Source organism: Zonotrichia albicollis, chromosome 14 (genome assembly GCF_047830755.1).
Source record: "Zonotrichia albicollis isolate bZonAlb1 chromosome 14, bZonAlb1.hap1, whole genome shotgun sequence".
NCBI lineage: Eukaryota > Metazoa > Chordata > Aves > Passeriformes > Passerellidae > Zonotrichia > Zonotrichia albicollis.
The window spans coordinates 17,245,494-17,266,196 of NC_133832.1; the positions used below are offsets into that span (position 1 = coordinate 17,245,494).

At 41.8% G+C, this 20,703-nt stretch overlaps 1 long non-coding RNA gene across 16 annotated transcripts in view; it reads right to left on the minus strand.

Moving 5' to 3' along the window:
• Positions 1-11,086, minus strand: part of LOC102070473 (uncharacterized) — a 131,043-nt gene extending 119,957 nt beyond the window's left edge. For 12 of the 16 annotated variants that reach the window (XR_012582607.1, XR_012582597.1, XR_012582603.1 and 9 more), the window contains exon 1: positions 10,828-11,086. This is a non-coding gene — a long non-coding RNA (uncharacterized LOC102070473). The other 4 variants (XR_012582606.1, XR_012582604.1, XR_012582596.1 and 1 more) reach the window with 2 other exon arrangements.
• Positions 11,087-20,703: the final 9,617 nt, after the last annotated feature.

Genomic DNA, 20,703 nt, shown 5'->3' on the forward strand with positions numbered 1-20,703 from the left:
GTTATACAAGACACAATCCACCTGCTTTAGTGTGCAAGGGGAAGGTTTTCCTCAGCCTTTTTCTCCTCTAAAACCTGTTACAGCGTCTGAAAACCTTCCTGTGTCAGACATGGCCCAGCTCAGCTGGGAAACAGCAAAATTCCATCCTGTTTATCAAAAATCAAGGAGCTGCCAGGTGAGGAATGGGACAAATCAGTGCATGACCACAGGACCCAGCTCTGTGAGCCTGATCCCATGGATGGAGGGGCTGTGTGGAGGACAGGAATTTACTCAACCCCGGTGCAGAGAGAAAGATCTATTCTCCTTGGCAATCATGGAGATGACTTTTCCTTTCCCCTTCCTTTATCTTTTTCCTTTCCTTTCTTTTCCTTTATCCTTTTCCTTTATCCTTTCCCTTTATCCTTTTCCTTTCTTTCCTTTTCCTTTATCCTTTTCCTTTATCCTTTTCCTTTATCCTTTCCCTTTCTTTCCTTTTCCTTTATCCTTTCCCTTTCTTTCCTTTCCCTTTATCCTTTCCCTTTATCCTTTCCCTTTATCCTTTCCCTTTATCCTTTCCCTTTCTTTCCTTTTCCTTTATCCTTTTCCTTTATCCTTTCCCTTTCTTTCCTTTTCCTTTATCCTTTTCCTTTATCCTTTCCCTTTCTTTCCTTTTCCTTTATCCTTTTCCTTTATCCTTTCCCTTTCTTTCCTTTTCCTTTATCTTTTTCCTTTATCCTTTCCCTTTCTTTCCTTTTCCTTTATCCTTTTCCTTTATCCTTTCCCTTTCTTTCCTTTTCCTTTATCCTTTTCCTTTATCCTTTCCCTTTCTTTCCTTTTCCTTTATCCTTTCCCTTTATCCTTTTCCTTTCTTTCCTTTTCCTTTATCCTTTCCCTTTATCCTTTTCCTTTCTTTCCTTTTCCTTTATCCTTTCCCTTTATCCTTTCCCTTTATCCTTTTCCTTTCTTTCCTTTTCCTTTATCCTTTCCCTTTATCCTTTCCCTTTATCCTTTCCCTTTCTTTCCTTTTCCTTTATCCTTTTCCTTTATCCTTTCCCTTTATCCTTTTCCTTTATCCTTTTCCTTTATCCTTTTCCTTTATCCTTTATCCTTTATCCTTTATCCTTTTCCTTTATCCTTTATCCTTTTCCTTTATCCTTTTCCTTTATCCTTTTCCTTTATCCTTTTCCTTTATCCTTTTCCTTTATCCTTTATCCTTTATCCTTTTCCTTTATCCTTTATCCTTTATCCTTTTCCTTTATCCTTTTCCTTTATCCTTTTCCTTTATCCTTTTCCTTTTCCTTTATCCTTTTCCTTTATCCTTTCCTTTTCTTTCCTCTCCCCTCTCTCCCAGCTGTGCCCTGGGTATGGATCCAGAGCTCCTGGAGGTGCTGCAGGAGCTGAAATTGTGAATTTGAAAGGATAAACCAGCTGATGGGGTTTACATTCTACTTTACCACACATGCACGAAACTTACTATGAATTTGGCAGGTGTGTTTTGGCTCTCATGGGACAGCAATTCCATTTATTTTTCCGTGGATTCTGGTGTATGATAATCCTGTTTAAGACAAAACCCCTCTCTCTTCAGAGGGGCTAAAGGGAGACAAGCTTACCATGGACTGTTGCCCTCCCTTAGATCCCCAGTGGAGCCAGGGGGATCCATAAATCCACTCTGCTAACAAGCACAAACAAAAAACTCTGATGGAACAGCTTGTAGCTGGCAGGTGAGCCACTCCAGCAAACATCAGGAAAATTATGCTTAAAAAAGGGGAAAAACAACCCAAGAAAGGCTGATCTGAGCAGTGCAATTTATAACATGCCAGCCCTTGGCTCCTGTTTTTGGCTGCTTTCCTCAGTGCAAGGAGCTTCCCTGGGAGAGCAGGAGCTGCCCTGGCTCTGTGGCTGAGCCCCTCACTGGGAATGCCTTGGGATGGATGGGATGGGATGGATGGGATGGATGGGATGGAATGGATGGGATGGAATGGATGGGATGGAATGGATGGGATGGAATGGATGGGATGGAATGGATGGGATGGAATGGATGGGATGGAATGGATGGGATGGAATGGATGGGATGGAATGGATGGGATGGAATGGATGGGATGGAATGGGATGGATGTGTTCCCTGGGATCTCTGGCTCCAGGGTGCTCCTGCCCAAATCCGAACCCCTCACAGAGATTGGAACTTCCAGTTCAATATTTCATTTTGAGCCAGCAGGCTCACAATCCTTCAGCACACAGGGCATTAGTCTCCTCTCCTCAGCTCTGTGCTTTGGGGCTCTATCAAGGTCTATTTTCATGGTCTCTTCCAGAACAGAATTGAAAAACAAAACCACCCAAAACAAACAAAACTTCCCCCCCATTATCATTTTTCCTGCACAAAGATCTAAACCTAATTTAACTACATTGAACATATTTGCTCTTCAGTTACTCAGAGAAAATATTCCAATTTTTGCAAGGAGTGCTCATGACTAAGGTTTGTAGCCTCAATGTAGAATGAACTTCAGGTGGGATTCACATTTCATTTGTTTGAAACTGTTTAAAAATGTGAAATCCAATGAAATTTCCTATCTCTTGCACTACCACAATTCCTTTACATCAGAATCAACCTGGAAGCCAGCAGGAATTCTGCAGCAATTCCTGTTTGGGGTCTCCTGTGCCCCAGCCTCAGCCACAGAGCACAGCCCTCCCTGAGCCTTGAGCTGTAATCTTGTGCTGGGTTTGAAAGATAAATTCCCAATACTATTCCTCCACCTACAAATCACCCACAAAGTTACTTTAAAATATGAAATTTTTTAGATATAAACTTATATGAAACTATGGATCTTATGCATAATGCATTAATACACACATTATATAATATAAATTATAAATATATATATTTCAGCTTGTCAGGAGTAGAATAGAAAATTTCATGCCATGTAGGGTGTGGTATTTTTTTAAACAGAACCACATTTAGCTAGATAATGAAATAAATTACAAAGAATTATTGTAAATACAAAGTTAACCTTGTTCATTTTGTACCGCCAAATGGAAAAAAAGTAATTCAACTAAAAAAAATATTTTTGCCTGTTGCCAGGAAGAAAATGTTATTGGAAGCTTTGATGCTTGTGGCAAATGGTATCAGTCATCATTAATTTGACTAAACCTGTCAGTTTTGCATTATTTGACAGGCATTTCTAGTTGGGGCTTATTTTCTGAGAACATTTTGACAAGTGTATCACAGTACAAGTATCTAAACACAAAGCAAGAGTTTAGGAAGCAGTCAGAGTGATGCAGAGCAGGGAGGTGTTTGGGTTAACTTCTCAGGAGTCTGGAGAGCAGGATGCCAAAACTGAGATGAAAATTTCCCAAGCAATAACAAACATACACAGAAAGCTGTCCTCAAGTTTTGTGTGTGAGGGTATGAGCACAATTAACGTAACTAATTCTATATTTTTAGAGTTTTGGGTGTTTTTTTGTTGACCAGTACAGTGCTTGTTAGTGAATAAAAAAGGAAGAACGAACAGATGATGCTGAGGAGTGCAGATATTAAAAATTGGCTGGACTGAGGATGCTTCACTGCAACCAGCTGGCTGATTTTGCAAACAGAACCGGGCAGGAGCAGCACTGTGGGGCTCACAGAACATCTCCCCGCTCTTTTGGCACCCTGAGATGGATCTGGAGCTCTTCCTCAAGGACCCTTCCAGCCCCACCCAGGGCAGGAGAAGGAAGAGAACCCATCCTGAATTCCAGAACCAGACGCAATCACACTGAAAATGTCTGTGAGCCAACTCTGCTCACCAGAAAACACCAATGGTTTAACCAGGAGGGTGCAAACTCACCACCAAGATTTAGAGCATCCATTCACCCCTAAAGGGAAACTTTTCTCCCCACTTTTCCCCGATTGGTGCTGGTGTCTTCCAGTCCCAGGGTATTTTTGGCTATTTTTGGCAGGGTTTGCTGAACTGTTCCAGGACAGAGCATTGAATGGCTCTGAGGGTGCCTGCAGCGCTCAGCTCAGGGCGAGCTGGCAGCAGATTCAGTAGCACAGCCTCAGATAAATGGGTTGCCACAGCAACATCCCTGCCTGCTGCCAAATTCTGGAGCTCAAGTTTAAAAGCTGAGCTCAAACCAAGGTCCTTTTCCAAAAAATCTCTAAGCTCTTATTAAATAAAAGCAAACGTGCCGCCATGTTGCTCTCAAAAAAAACCAAAAAGGAAAGAAAGAAAAAAAGAGGGGAAAAAGGGAAAAAAAGGGGGGGAAAAAAGGGGAAAAAGAACCGGGGAGAAAAAAAACCGGGGGGGAAAAAAAAACGAGGCAAAAAAAACCCCAAAACCAACAAGGCAAAAAAACCCCCAAAAAAACAAAAAAAAAAAAAAAAAAAAGGGGCAAAAAAAAATCGGGGCAAAAAAAAAATCGAGGCAAAAAAAAAATCGGGGCCAAAAACGAGACAAAAAAAAAACGGGGGGAAAAAAACGGGGGCAAAAAAACCAATCGAGAGCCAAAAAAAAAGGGGGTGGGGGAAAAAAAGGGGGCGGGGAAAAAAAAAGGGGGGCGGGGGAAAAAAGGGGCGGGGGAAAAAAGGGGCGGGGGAAAAAAGGGGGCGGGGGAAAAAAGGGGGCGGGGGAAAAAAGGGGGCGGGGGAAAAAAGGGGGCGGGGGAAAAAAGGGGCGGGGGAAAAAAGGGGCGGGGGAAAAAAGGGGCGGGGGAAAAAAGGGGCGGGGGAAAAAAGGGGGCGGGGGAAAAAAGGGGGCGGGGGAAAAAAGGGGGCGGGGGAAAAAAGGGGGCGGGGAAAAAAAGGGGGCGGGGAAAAAAAGGGGGCGGGGAAAAAAAGGGGGCGGGGAAAAAAAGGGGGCGGGGAAAAAAAGGGGGCGGGGAAAAAAAGGGGGCGGGGAAAAAAAGGGGGCGGGGAAAAAAAGGGGCGGGAAAAAAAGGGGGCGGGGAAAAAAAGGGGGCGGGGAAAAAAGGGGGCGGGGAAAAAAAGGGGGCGGGGAAAAAAGGGGGCGGGGAAAAAAAGGGGGCGGGGAAAAAAAGGGGGCGGGGAAAAAAAGGGGGCGGGGAAAAAAAGGGGGCGGGGAAAAAGGGGGCGGGGAAAAGGGGGCGGGGAAAAGGGGGCGGGGAAAAAGGGGGCGGGGAAAAAGGGGGCGGGGAAAAAAGGGGGCGGGGAAAAAAGGGGGCGGGGAAAAAAGGGGGCGGGGAAAAAAAGGGGGCGGGGAAAAAAGGGGGCGGGGAAAAAAGGGGGCGGGGAAAAAAAGGGGGCGGGGAAAAAAAGGGGGCGGGGAAAAAAAGGGGGCGGGAGAAAAAAAAGGGGGCGGGAGAAAAAAAAGGGGGCGGGAGAAAAAAAAGGGGGCGGGAGAAAAAATAAGGGGGCGGGGGAAAAAAAAGGGGGCGGGGGAAAAAAAAGGGGGCGGGGGGAATAAAGGGGGCGGGGAAATAAAGGGGGCGGGGAAATAAAGGGGGCGGGGAAATAAAGGGGGCGGGGAAATAAAGGGGGCGGGGGGAAAAAAGGGGGCGGGGGGAAAAAAGGGGGCGGGGGGAAAAAAGGGGGCGGGGGGAAAAAAGGGGGCGGGGGAAAAAAGGGGGCGGGGGAAAAAAAGGGGGCGGGGGAAAAAAAGGGGGCGGGGGAAAAGGGGGGAAATCAATCCATCCCACATGGAAGAAGGCAGTTCTTGCTGTGGCATTTACTTCCAGAGCTGGTACTCCAGCTGTTCTGACCTCAGCATTGGCTTCTCTTCTACTAAAATGCTGCATTTCCACTGTGAATTTGCCTGGCTTAAAATCAAGCATGCAATATTTATATACCTCTAGTCAAGCATGCAGAAGAGAAGAATGCCATTTCTGAGGGAAGCAGCAGAGTTTAAAAGGCAGTTCTGTTACTGAGGGTTTTCAAAAGCACCTTTGGTCACCGCCCTGTGCCCCTGGAACCTCAGCAGAACTCAAATCAGAAGTTTCCCAATAACTAATTTTTTTTTTCCCCTGGAAGCTCTGAGCAGGAGAAATAGTTGCTTTAATTTTATGAAATTTATGGCAGTGTGAAAAAACCCTGGACCTATCAAAGAGGGTTTATTAATACAGAAAGGAGTTAATTTTATAATGGAGCTTGAATGTCATTCACAAACTGCACTGATGGCACAATTTTATCATTATATTCCAATTCTTAGAGCTTTTGAATTTGGGTTTCCAATTCTCAGCTCAAAGTTCCCAATATATTTAAACTACATTACAATCAAAAAACCCCCAAAAATCTGCATCAACTCAAACATTCTATTACATATGAGAGAATGCCAGGAAATACAATATATAATACAATATACAATACAATATATATTCCTTGGTTTTTTTCCAAGGAATGTGAATCTCTTTCCACTCAGTCTTCAAAAAGCATCCACACTTAGAACCAGCTCAAAATGAGAGATGCAGCTGAACAATCACTGGCACCTCAGATAAGAAATATCCTCAGCATCTTCCAAAGCCTCTCAGTGAGGGACATTTCTGTGGCTCTTTCCCAGTGTTCACTGCCAAGCAATGCAATAATCCCTATTATTAATAAATAAATAAAAATAAATATATATATATATATTATAATAAACCCTATGTCAGCTGGCAGGGCAGCAGCAGAGCAGAATTCCCTGCCCAGACTTTTGCACATTTCCCTTTTCCATGAGTGCCCTGCCTGTGCCTCACCTTTGCTCTGCTCAGCAAATCCTCCAGCACCGTGGCCTTGTTGTTATAAATTCAATTTAGTCACTACATGGAGGGTGAAACCCCAAGAAATAGGAGGAAGTTTCCTTTAGCAATTTCATATTGGGGTATATAAAACTCCCCCCTAAAGTCTGAGATCTGTTTGCTGCAAAAGCAACATAATGAGGGAAAAAAATAATGAAGCACATCAGGGCTGATTCATGTATAAGTTACAGTTCAGATTGCCTGACAAAGTATTTTAAACAAGGATCTTGGCAAAATACCACGTTTCTAGGTGGTTCATTATCCAAATAACCTCAACCAAGAGCAGAATAATTGCTTTGCCTCCTCTCTTTCTGCACTGAGTGCGTGCATTATTATTGTATGTACTTTCCTAAAGCAAACAACCTCCTTCACTGGCCATTAAAAACTCTTTTAAAGTACCTGAATCATCACCCTCCCTGCCTCTGAGTGCGCTCTGCTGTGCACAGGGGTCCTGTTTGTACTTCCACTCATTCTGTGTCTGCACATCTGCACATGTGCTCATTGTGAGCGGATTTTAGCAGCTCTCCGGGGTCCTTGGGGGAAAGTTCAAGGATAATGTTCCTCACGCACCAGAACACAGCAGAGGACTGTTAAAGACACATTGTTTGCAGTGATTTAAAGAAATGAGCCTGTCTTTAAAACCTCTGTAAATACTTTAGGCTCTCATGAATCCCAGCGACAGAGTGGTGCTCACAGGTTCCAATGGTTACTGGCAGATTCTGAGTGTGTAAAAATGAGGAAGAAATGTTTGAAGATGTTTGGCTCTGCCACCCATGGCTTCCCTTCTCCATCCATCCCCCTTTCCCCATCTCTGGTGATTTTTCAGGACCTTGGGGGAAGAGTTTGTGACTGGTTTTGCCCTGGGATGCTCAGAACCAGGGAAGTTTTAAGAGCAGATTAACAGGGCAAAGTCAATTATTCCCACCTCTCCTCTCACAGCATCTCTTACAACCTCGGGAAATCCTACTGAAACACATCACATGAAAAAAACAATTCCAAGCGTGAGTGGGCACTGTCATGGTTGAGCAGACTGGAAATGTTCAGCAAAACTGGTGAAGTTATTCCAAAATTTCCAAAGATAGTGAGATTTAGGCTTGAGTGTTTTAGGAAATTGGGTAACTGTATAGACAGGGTCCTTTTTGGTCTCTGTGAGGCTCAGGATGGATCTTAGGAAAAGGTTCTTCCCCCAGAGGGTGCTGGGCACTGCCCAGGCTCCCAGGGAATGGGAACAACCCCGAGCAGCCCCAGAGCTCCAGGAGGGTTTGGGTATCAGGGCACAGGGGGATGGTTGGGGTGTCTGTGTAGGACTGGATGCTCCTTGTGGCTCCCTTCCGACTGAGGATGTTCCATCATTCTATGAAAAAGTCCTAGAAAATAATCTGGAGTCCAAGAAAAATGTGCCTGTGGTGAAATTTCAGACATTAACTCCAGAGAACAGATCAGTAGAAATTTTGCCAGTTTCATTCTCGGATTTAGGATCCAAAATCTCTTCATCCTATCCCATAACAGGACTAAAATTGTGGCAGTTTTGAAAATTCTCCCATGAGTGATGCAATCAGCTGCCAACATCTCGCTGATAATATATAGCAATGACATATTTATATATAAACATTATACATAAATATTATTATATAAAGATTTATAATAATTATATAATATATAATTAATATATGAAATATAATAAATATATATATAAAATATATACTACATATAATTATATATAATATAAATAATTACATATAAAATTATTAGATATATTTATTATATAAATATTTATATAAATATACATATTTTTTATAAATAAATTATACACAGTGTAAGTGCTGCAGAGAGACACATTTCCAAAAGGAAAGAAGCATCTTCCAGCTTTGGATATTCTGTGTTACAAGTTTAACAAGAAAGTAGAATCTGGGGTAACTTTTTTAGTAAAAACACAAAAAATAGCCCATATTATTTTGGTGGTCTTGATCTTAAGACAATAAAAATGCACCACAAAATCGCTTATCTATCCCTAATATAGTTATTATCTACCTGAAATATCTACCTACAGCTATTATCTACGAGTTCAGCCCTTGATGAAAACACAAAACCTTTGAGTTTCTGCCCTCTCGCAGCTCAGACTGACTTTAAATCAGGCTTTTTACAGAATTGCGTTTTCCTTTGGCATCAGCCATTTCTGAAAGCACCCCCACAGCCTTACACAACATTCTGCCTTTTCACTAAAAACCTGTAGCTTTTATCAGGATAGATATTTACCCAGATGAATTAATTGGCAACAAAATTTTCTGAAATACAAAATCTATGAGGCAAAGAAAACGATGCACAATTCTTTGAGTAGCTTATTTTAAGAACAAAATACAAGTAGCAGAACAGTTGCACCAAACTATTCTGGTCCATGGCATTATTTTCCAGTAAATCAAAAATCCTGCCCTGAAACCTCTCACTGAAGTCATCCTTGCCATGATCAGAGTGTGAGATGAGACAGAAATATTACATTCCTTTATTTTGAGGATTATTCTGCTCAGGGGTGTATCCTGCCTGGGAACAGAATGGAGATTTTGGCCTGTGGCTCTGGTTGGAGCAAGGACATTTCTTGGAATAGTCAATATATTTTCTGTCCCAGTGTATTTCCTTCTGGGTGATTCACATGGACAAGGGTCAGGCCAAATTAATTATTGAGGTAATCAGCTCTCTGGTCTCTGCTCTAAAGAGAGAAGGGCCACAGAGAGCATAAAGTTAATTTATATATGGGAAAGTAAAGATAGGGGAATATTGCTTTCCTAAGAAATCATTTCAATATTTCTGAAGAGGCTCCCAGAGCTTTGGATCAAAGATAATGAAAAAGTACCCAGTACATATTCTCATTATAACTTCTAGACCAATTCTCTGGCATTTTCATCAGAAAAATCCCAATTTTTCAACAGATTGCTTTTGCTTACTAGGAATTGAATTATTTCTTATCTATAGCTGCACGCCCTCACAGACCTGATTTGGTACAAGGAGACAAGTGAGACATTGAAATCCACCTCAGATACTTAAAAATATCAGGAGGCATCTCATTGCCTCGACTTTTATGGCTGCTCAAACAGAGCAAATAGTCTGTAGTTGATGAATACAAGCTGATTCCTCTCCACCCAAAAATGTTTCCACAGCTACAAGTATTGAAAGCTGTGCCCAAAAGTGGCCAAGAAAGCCCTTCCAGTTCTGCAGCACAGCTTCAGTAGCACAAATAATCACCTGAAACTGGGTATTGCTGACAATTTAATTTACTGTACAACATTTGCAAGCTGACAGCCTGTGCCATGTAATTAAAAAAGAGATGCCTGGCAAGATTGATGTGTTGGGGAGAACCCACTGGAACTTAATAGGTTTTTGACAGGACTGAAGAATTGAACAAACTTAATGACTCTACTGGTGGATCATATAATTTCCTAAATAAGGTTTTTTCCAAAGTTTTAAAATTATGTTTATTTGCTTTAAAAACAAGCAATTCAAGGAATTCCATATTCAAAATGCCATTATTTGTATTAGATAGGTTAGCAATGGAAGTTTATGGATTATATAATACAACACAGGAATTTCCACCTGGCTGTGTTCATATCCCACTGCTAAATTACAAAGGTAGGAAATGTGCCTTCAGCCTAGGGGTAAATAATGGAGGAAAAATAGCAGAACCGGCTTTGAGGAAAATCAGGGAGAGAGAGAAAATAAAGAATCAAATATTAATAATAACATTAAGGCCTCGAGCTAAAGCAAAATAAATTAAGGCAAGGCTTTAGTAATGCTATGGAATTCAGCACTGAATTCATTATAGGAGTGACAGCACAACCAAGCACAGGAACAAAAGAAGAAAGTTTAGTTTGGAGTTAAAGAAAGTGGTGAAAGTGGGTCTGTTCATACAAAATCTTTCTCTTTTGCAGGGAAATGGATGCTCTATTTCAGGTACTTTAAAGCTTACTAAAGAGAACATCACATAAGGACAATTTTGCACTGACCTGGACCATGTGCACAACATCTTCCCATTTGCAGATTATCTCATTAAAAATTGAGATGGTAGCTCTGATCCATTTTACACCATTTTACACTGCTGGCAGTAATTTAAGAAGGCTCCAACAAAAACCAAAAAAAGTAAAAAATTCTAACCTTCTTTTCCATTTCTCTTTTTCAAAGCACGTTCCTTTAGTCCTTGGGCTGAAAGGGCTCCAAACCTGTGCCTTGCAACGCCCCTGGCAGGGCCCAGGCAGCATTTCAGGCATTTCATTGCCTGGTGACATTTTCAGGTGCCACACAAACCACGCTCAGCGGTTTGAAAAGTCTTTATTGTGCCTTTCAAACCCACATCCCTCCTCCGAGAGGCTCAGCTGGGCTGTGCCCTGCACTGCAAAGCCTCTCTGGGTGTTATGGGCTGATTCACAAAACCTGAGCTGGGCTGAGCTCCAGCAGCTGTTGAGGAACACCATTAAATTTTGTAAAGACTGGTGAAAACCTTTTATTTTGCCTCATTCCCCCTTCACGTTTATGTACTGCTGACATGTATCAGCATCACAGGTGAATAATGTCCCCAAACAGCCTGAAAAGGGGGACACAAGGCAAAAATCTCCTTAAATCACAGCAGCCCTGAGTAAAACTGTTAGTTCCTACATGCTGAGAATTCAAATGCTGCATTTGTTCTAAATAAACACTTTTTTCCTCTTCAGACACAGCCAGGCAAGGGGGCTGCACTTTGGTTTTCAGACCCCTCTGCCATTAAACCCTGTGACACGTGTGGCTTTTTGTGCTTTAGCTCCCTCAGTCCTGCAAAGCTGATTTGTGCAGCCAGATTAATGAGCCACCTACGTGCTGGCAGTGCTACTGAAAGTTTAGAGCAGCGTTAATCAAAATATTGATCAAAATAAGATATTTAAGGTAGAGGATTCTCTGCTTTTCAGCTAGGTGAGAAGGCAACTGGAATTTTGCAAGCTGTGTGAGAAAGAATATAGTTCCTGTAAGTGGTATTAAAAAGCCAGCAGAATAATCTTCTCTTGTTTGTTAAAGCTTCTTGGACTTGACCAGGTTGGTGAAAAGAAGGTTATTAAATATCCTGATATATAAATGATGGGAATCACACCACAGATTTTTGGAATTTCAGTATTGCTTCCTCTTGAAGGTAAAAGATGTGTTATTTTCCAGAGGACTGGATGTCCTGGTAATCCAGCAATGCCTTTCTGTGTGTAAGTGAGAGCTCTACAAGGCAGAATGATTACACTGTCAGCCAGAAGAACAATGAGCTGTGTTCCAGCACACAGAAAGCAATTTCAGAGGGAAAAGCCACCTCAATGGAGCAGCAAGAAGCAGTTATTAAGCAAGGAGAGGCAAATCGCTTTTCTTTCCCTACTGCTTTCTCCCGTAACATTTTCATTAACACCACACATAAAATTATGAAATGAAGCACTAATATAATCAACTGCTGGCAGTGATTAAAAAGCAATCCCATGTCCAAGGCTTTTCTGCATGTTTCCATGGTTAGCTGAATTGAGTATTTTAGAGCAGTGGAATTTGGGAGTTACATTTTTCCTGTAATCACTAATTCCAAATTAGCACCACCACAGTTGCAGGCTTAGTTCTTTAAAGACAACTGTATTTTACATGAAAATAGTGATGGCATCCAATATTCCTGAATGTTCAAGAAAGTGGCAAACCATCAGGAACTCACTAACAAGTGTATTAGCAGTTACTTAATTTAGGAAATTAATGCCACACACTGTCAATCCAACTGTGCCAAACAACTCAATATGTGTTCTAAAGTAAATTTCAAATTCTTTATAACCCCTGGTGTGCAAATTGAGACCTGAAAATGATTTGATGCAAACAGCCTTTTAAATTGACACTATCAGCCAAGAGCATCGCTCTCATTTGTGACATATGCTGAGCTATATTAGTTAGATATTACCAATTTATTTCAGCAGAAGCTTAATTTCAGGAGGCCTGCTACCCTTAATTTCTGCTGAAACAGTTTCCTGGTAGTGTACTTGCAATATGATTTAATTTATTACAACAGGGCTGTCCTTGTTATAGAATTTCTATAGTTAATGTATGCAGCTGCAATATTTTCCTTAATCAAAGAGAAAAGAGGCACTTTCCTTTGCCAGCTCTCATCAGAGCACAGGCACCCAGCAGTGATGGGGATTTCTGTCCTGCACTGATTTCTGCACATCACCAGGAGACCTTTCAGGAAATGGGGACACTTGACATTTCCCCCAAGCACCAGAAATTGCTGCTGCCCATCCCAGGGCTGGAGAGCTCCCCCTTGCAGGACTGAGCAGCTGCACCCCACTCAAACACCCCAAACTGAGCTGGGAAACTGAAAATGGATTTCAAGCTTTTGGCTGCAGATTTTAGCACTGAAACTCTGTCACACCTGCAGGAGCTCCTCTCACATCACTGGGGTTTGGGGTGGCACAAATCACAGCAAAACTCAGGTTTGAGTTGAAGAGATAAGGAGCTGTATCAAATAAGATTGCTGGTGAAGTTCTGAAAAAAATTAAACCAGCATAATCTACACTAAAAACGAGGTGAAATTCTCAATCACACCCCTGTCCTAGGCCATAAGTGGATTTTTCAGCCACTTTATGCTAAATAGTCAGATTTAATGTGTTGGTTTCTGCCCTTCTGTTTCCCTTCAGCTGGCTGTAAATTTTCTGGCCCTTTGGGAATCTGTCATTAATAGGCTTTGTCTCAGAATGTTGTATGATAGATTCAGTAATCTGTGTTTTCCAGAGGTTTCATGCCATCCCTCTCTCCCTGAAATTTGCTATCACTTGCAAATATAATCACTCTGTTGTTCAGTACCATTTTATTATTAATAAATAGATATGTAAAGAAAACATATTCTGTTTCCCTATCAATTCCTAGATTTCCCCTTATGGTACAGTACTTACATGTACATCTCTTTGTTCCCCCAGAAAATATAAAACCACTAAAAATTCCTTGCACACCAAAATAGAAATGCTGAGTCTCTCTGCTCTAAAAACTGCAAACATGAAAGAACCAAAGATTATTTTTGCATGAGAAGGATAGGACTTGAGTGCCTTAAATGTAGTTCTGTATTTTTATATTCCAGGCCAGTATCACACAGTGAAAGTGCAGCCTCAAGGTGTTTTGGCAGCTGACAGCAGCCAGAGCCAGGCTGAACAACAATAATATTGTGATGTGGATCTTTGTGGCTTTTTGTCAAAGCAAAAATTGAGTTATTGTGTGCTTTTACAGGGGACATGAGCAAAGCAGTAGTGTCAGGATGCTGGAGACAGGTTGCTGACAAGGATATTGGTTCACATCACTTTTTTTCAGATGAGCTTTGGCTAGGATGCTTTTGAACATATGATTTTAAAAATTATTCTGTCCCCTGCATTCTTATGGAGTCACAAAGGAGAGATAAACCTCTGGGAAAATTGGTAGGAAAAGTGATGACAGCTGGGAGGGAAAGTGAAGGTTGATGGATTATTACGTTACAAGCCCCAGCAGTAAGAAACGCAGTTTGTAAGAAATGACACAGTTCCCTTGGTGCTGCCAAGGCAAAGCAGCTGCTGCTCCAGAATTCCTCTCTGCACCCTTGCAGAGACCAAATCCCAGCTGGTGGGAGCTGGGCTGTGTGCCTGGGTTCAGTCAATGTCTGCAAGTCAGAGAAACCATTCCAGAGAAAGGCACCAAACAATTGTCTCAGACCTCTCCAAAACCTGCCCCAGGCTGCTCATTTTCCCAGGAATAACTGAAGAGCTCTCCAAGCCCTGGAACCAGGGATTCAGGGGAGATGCAGGACTACACATTTTAAGAGGCTTTATTGACATACAGCACCTTTCATGAGCCTCAGAACACATTTGTGGGATTAAAACCTAAATACTCCTAAGAACCATTACATTCTACAGTGCACAGAAATACAGCTGCCTGCAGGATTCCCTCTCCTGCAATTAATTAAAGGTGCCATTTATTACTTTTTAAGAGAGAATGAACAAGAGCCACATTAAAAAAACTTCCCAGAGAAGACTGACCTTGGGCATAAGTCCTTGTTCTGCCAGGGCTTTCAGATGGCAAATGACACAGAGCTGTAGTGACAAGTGTCAAATCCACACACTGGCCTTTGCTGAAGGTATGCCAGATCCTTTCCATACTCCTTCATATCCAACACTAATCACTGGGGGTTAAAGAGGGGTTGTTGTTAGCATTGAGTGTGCAGAAAATTCCAGTATTTTCTGCAACAACCTGACCACTGTGATCTTTTTATATTTGTGGAATAAAAGCCATCATGAGCTTGTTTCATCCATCTGTTTCATGGAATAAATGCAAGTTGCAGCTACAATTCTACTTCTTACTTGTAGTTACTAGCAATTTACTAGTGGTTACTAGGTAAGCAGCAGTCACCTTCAATAAATATTGCCAGGTTTGCACAACCCTGCCCCACCAGCATGAGAAAGATGTTGAGAAACTGAAGAGTTCACAGGAATAAAACTCAAACACAAAGTACAAATATCTTTTATACGTCTTTGCATCAATCCACATTTTTTCCATTCTTTTATATCTTGTTCTTGACCTGTGACGGTGTTTCAAGTCGTGAGTTTGAGCTTTATTTTTGCTGCATTAATGGCATCACTTTCAAGCCCTTGTCCATGGTAGACCCTTCTGGATATTTGCTATTTCTTCACTCCAATGTTCTGGTTCCTTTTTGAGGGTGACAGCACTGCCACTGTTTGTCAAGCTCTTAGTCAGAATTACTCATACCAGGCTCATGTCTCACATGCTTTTTCCTTGGATCTTGTGGGAATGCTGTGATTTTTATCCAATTTTGGCACAGGGCTCTGTGGGTGGGTTGCAATCTGTAGGATAGCTCCCAGTTATTTGAGGAAGCAATTGTGTTTAAATGTGTCAACACCTTCCCTAAAGTGGATCATCTCTCCTGCCTCCTTTATGGGGAGCATGGGAAGCCACTGACTGTCCTAAACTGATTGGAGTCTGTGGCATTGAAAGTTTTCTTTGAAAAGAAAGCAGGAGCTTTCCTGCAGATTTTAAACAGATTATTTGTTTTGGGTTTTGTCCTGTTCCCTTCCCCTCCGCTCTGACTCCTGAGTGCTGCTGCTGTGCATTGCAGATGTTTCCTGGCTATCTCTTGCACAAAGGATGGACTAATGGGAGTTCTTTTTCGCATTATTTTTCAAAACAGGGTCATAAAAATATTCAACTTCTCGTTCTCTGTATCTGGCCTGGTCTGCAGTGGAAGTGCTGAGCACACAAAGTGCGCAGACTGTGGAGCACAGAGGGAACAGTTTTTAAATAGGACTTGGTTTAGTGATCAACAATCTGTGCACATGTGAATCTTCTTGTGCTGTTCCCCCCAATGCAAACTCTGTAAACAATACTGATACGAGTAATTAACTTGACTTTCTAAATAATGCAATATCATAATAGACAAAAAATGTCTTCAAAAATATGAGAAAACATTCTTCACTTTTTGTGCTTTTTGATTGTCTCATTCAGCCTATGCAGATTTTCCCCTATTTGACTCAGTTACCTGGCACTGAATAACTCTGCTCCAAAGCTATCCTTGACTTTAATAAAAAATTCAATTTTTTTATGGTCTGTCTCATATCCAGCAAAGAACTACTTTATCAGCTCTTGCTACCAACCTTGCAATACTCCTGGCTCCAGACTCCATGAGTGGTATTTTTCTGGGATTATTTTACAAGAAAGGTGGATGATTCCTCCTTTTATTAGTTGTTTCTAAGTTTGTTGGAAAAGAGAGATATTTTTTCTAACAGGCTCTCCATACATGTAGAGTACTACCAGGGTCAGGGCAAAAAGAAGAAGAAAAAATAATAATTTTCTGGGTCTCTATTGAGAAGAGAATAAACATTACCTAACTGTATGGATATATTCCTATTGCTTCAATTTTCAAAGAAATGACTGAGTTGTTAACTGAAAAATTCAGACATTTTGAAATGCATTACAAAACTCCTTTCCTTTAAGTGCTTTGGTGGCAGAGAAATTTGGGAGGCAGCTGTAGCTAAAAGCCATTTTTGAAGCCTATTTAAAACATGATTTGAGACAAAATTATCAATTTCTTCTTATGGGTAGATTATGACCAAAGTGCTTTTGTAATTTCCTAAATCCAGTGATGCATCAGGTATCCACACATGTAATCTTAAATTGATTACCAAAACTTATTTAGGCTCTTAATACATGTCATTCAAATAATCTGCAAGTTCAACATGTTTACACAAAGCTTTTCAAATCATTCCCAGGTTCCTGCTGGGGGCCAGTCTACCATCAAATTTAAGGTATTTTCCTAATGGGAGCAAAGACCTTTCTCCAATTTTTGTATGGATTGAATGGAATGGAGGGGGGGTTTTTGTGGATAAAAAGTTCTTTTTCCTCCAAGTCCTGGCAAGCCTCCCCTGGGATGAGCAGCTGGCAGTGATGCTGTGCTGCAGGACTGCAGGGCAGATTCTGGAGATGGATTTGCTCCTCACAGCTGACAGCCACATGAGTTGTACTTGGCTGCACCACAGCCATGAGATAAAGACATCAAAGGGTCCCTGGCACATCACACAGGCACAGAACAGCTCAGGAGGGACCTCTGGAGCGCATCCAGGCTGATCTCCCACTCAGAGCAAGCCCAGTTGGCGCAGTGACACTTGGCATCACAAAATCCCACACTGCTTGGGATGGAGGGACCTTAAAGTCCACCCAGGGCCACCTGTGCCATGGCAGGGACACCTTCCTCTGCTCCAGGCTGCTCCAACTGTCGCAGACAACCTTTATGAAAAATCCTTTCCTTAAGATTTTTCCTCCTGAGAAGCTGAGAGGCCTCAGAAACAAAATGTAAACAATGGTTATCTGCTGCTGTGGGATGCAACAGGTGCATCTGGGATTGGTCTCATGTGGTTGTTTCTAATTAATGGCCAATCACACTCACAGACAGAGAGTCCGAGCCACAAACCTTTGTTATCATTCTTTCCTATTCTATTCTTAGCTAGCCTTCTGATGAAACATTTTCTTCTATTCTTTTAGTATAGTTTTAATGTAATATATATAATAAAATAATAGATCAAACCTTCTGAAACATGAAGTCTGATTCTTGTCTCTTCCCTCAACCAAAACCCCTGCTAACACGGTCACGCTCCCAGCCCCATCCAGCCTGGCCTGGGGCCCTGCCAAGGATCCAGGAGCAGCCACAGCTTCTCTGGGCACCTGTGCCAGGGCCTGCCCACCCTCAGTGGGTCTCACTTTCCCTGAGGAAGGAGATGCCACAGCCTCTCTTGGCAGCCTCCCCCAACCTCCCTGATCACCCTCACAGGGAGAAAGTTGTTCTGACATCTCCTCAGCTTTTGCCATGGCCCAGCTGGGCCTGCTGTGCCCATTGCTGTCCATGGCTCCTCTGGCACAGCCTGGTTCTGTCTCTGCTCTCCCACCTCACAGGTAGAAAGTTTCTCTGACATCTCTTCAGCTTTTGCCATGGCCCAGCTGGGCCTGCTGTGCCCATTGCTGTCCATGGCTCCTCTGGCACAGCCTGGTTCTGTCTCTGCTCTCCCACCAGGAGCACAAAAATGCCCCTGAACCATTTTTCCATAAGGTTGAACAAATCCTGCTGCAGCTGCCTCCCCTCATCCATCATATGCCCCACCTGCCTGACCCTCTTGGTGGCCTGGCTGGACCTGCTGTGGTCCTAGAAAATCCTGTTCTTTGGAGATCTCCAGCCATGAGGGGAAAGAATAATGCTGTTATGTGGTTATTCATCTAAATGAGACCAAAGGCCTTAAATTAGGGCTAGGAATAACAGAAAAATCTTATATGTTGTCTCTTTTCTCATTTAGAAGGTTGAACCCAATCAGAGATACGCCTAAAAGCATGTGAGAAATTAAGAAAGAAATCACCCAGAAGTAAACACTCATTTAATTCAGCTTAAAAAGAACTAATTTTCTCACTAGGGGATAAATGAAAATGGTGAAAAGCAGGTACTTGGCATAAAGCTGCTCCAGGGTTATACATATACATGCCACAGTTCCAATAATTTCAGGCCTGAAATTTTGGGTTATCAAATCACTTATGTTGACCTGGTACAGCACACTGAAATTTTAGCCAGAACACTAACAAGGTCTGTAAAAAAATAATCTCCTTATGCTCCACGTGAAACATATCCTGTGCTGACTCAAGCTGACTCTCTGAGCAAGATGGTCTCTTCAGCAAATGTCCAGGTTGACTATTTTAATTTTAGCTAGATTCACTACATCTGCTAAAACCTGTTCTGAGCAGGAACAGGAGTAATTCACAAGCAGAAGTGCTGCTTGTACATTCCCCTGTAAAATGCAAGGAATATGCTTTTGATGATATCTCAGAGCAGAGGATGACTTCAGCAAAAGAGATTTAAGGGAAGAAAACCGACAGAAGCTTTGTGACATGGTGGAAAAATATGGATTAAATGTATCAGAGCTGTTGCTAAGAGGAGCTGACAGAGCTGCTGAGATAGCTCAATGACCTGATTAAAGAGTAGCAAGAAACTGTGCTCTCTGTCCACCTCTACAAGATTTCATCATAAAATATTTCATTAACTTGGTGTATAGAGATGTCAAATTGCCATGTAGGCAATCCTCAGGAATATACAGAGATACCACTGAGTCTCATTACTTGTGCGAAATTGAAAGGAAAAACATCCTTAGGTGTGCGGGCTGAAACTGAGAAGTCAAGAAACATGATATTGAATATTATATATGTGTAATGCAAGAAAAAATACCTGAAACACTTGGGTCTTCAGGAAGTCTTAGATTGCTGTAAAAGGTCATCAATAAAGTGTGAAAACATCTTAAACTGACTTCTGGATATACAATAATCTCTCCTGCTCAATGCCCAGCCTTTTCACTGATCCTCTCACTGTCTATAAATCTTTTAATATCCCTGAAATTTGGTAGCAGCTTCTTTATTAGCTCATATCCTCAACAAGCTTGACTTGAACCCCCTTATTAAATGCACTTTAAGGCCTTTATACACCTTTTTCTTACTTATTAGAAGATGAATAAGTTTTCTAGCTTCTCTCTATTCCTAGAACATCTCAAAGGAAATCTTGTTAATGTACATTTAATTGCAACAGCTCAGCCTCAGTGTTCTCTATAGCAACAAATATGCATTGGCTACGTCTGTCAAACCTTCCCTCAGCTCCTTCCTTTCTGCCTTTTATGGCCAAGCCTTTCACACAGGTTTTCTTTTGTGCAAAGCCTTTCCCTCTATGGATCTAGATAGGAAAAGAGCTTTCAATTATTTGGATGAGTTCTTCACTCATCCTGTAATTTCTCTCACGTGCATCCAGCCCATGATGCTGCACATCCTTTGCTTGAATACCACGAATAGGACAGGAGCAGCAGAGCCCAGCACAAAAATTGCAAATTCCTTAGTCCTATCCTCTCATTTTGTTTTTTATTCTATAGGTTTTTTAAAACTCTACTTCACATTTCCTCGCTTGTACTATATGAAGTCCAAAAGAATAAAGAGCAGATTTTATTTGAATGTTCGATGTCCGATCATAGAATTTTGGCAAAAAAAAAGAATAGCTCACAGAAAAAACAGAGGAAAATGAAATTAATGTCAGGAGATCTGAGAGGAGAGGTGTGTTAGAGAGGGGACCTCTCTGAATTGTGCTCTACTGACTTTGTGTTACAGTTTCACTATTTCTGCACCCTGCCTACAGTTGGATAGACCATCAGTAGCCAACCCGGGAGAATATAACATTAAAAAACATCCAGTCCATTCATTTCTTTTCAATTTGCACAAAAAACATTCTGTGTACACTATTTCAAACCACACAGGGGACAGTTCTCACAGCCCTGCCTGGTAACCAAGGGATGGGAATGAAAACCTCTCCCCTGTTAAATTTGCTGAAAACGCGTTACAGCGCACGCTACTGAAAGAAAGAAAAGAAAGGTGTTTTCAAAAAAAAACCCACGAGTGTTTCACTGTCCGTGAGAAATCAACAGCAGGATGGGAAAGGCTGTTTACACAGGC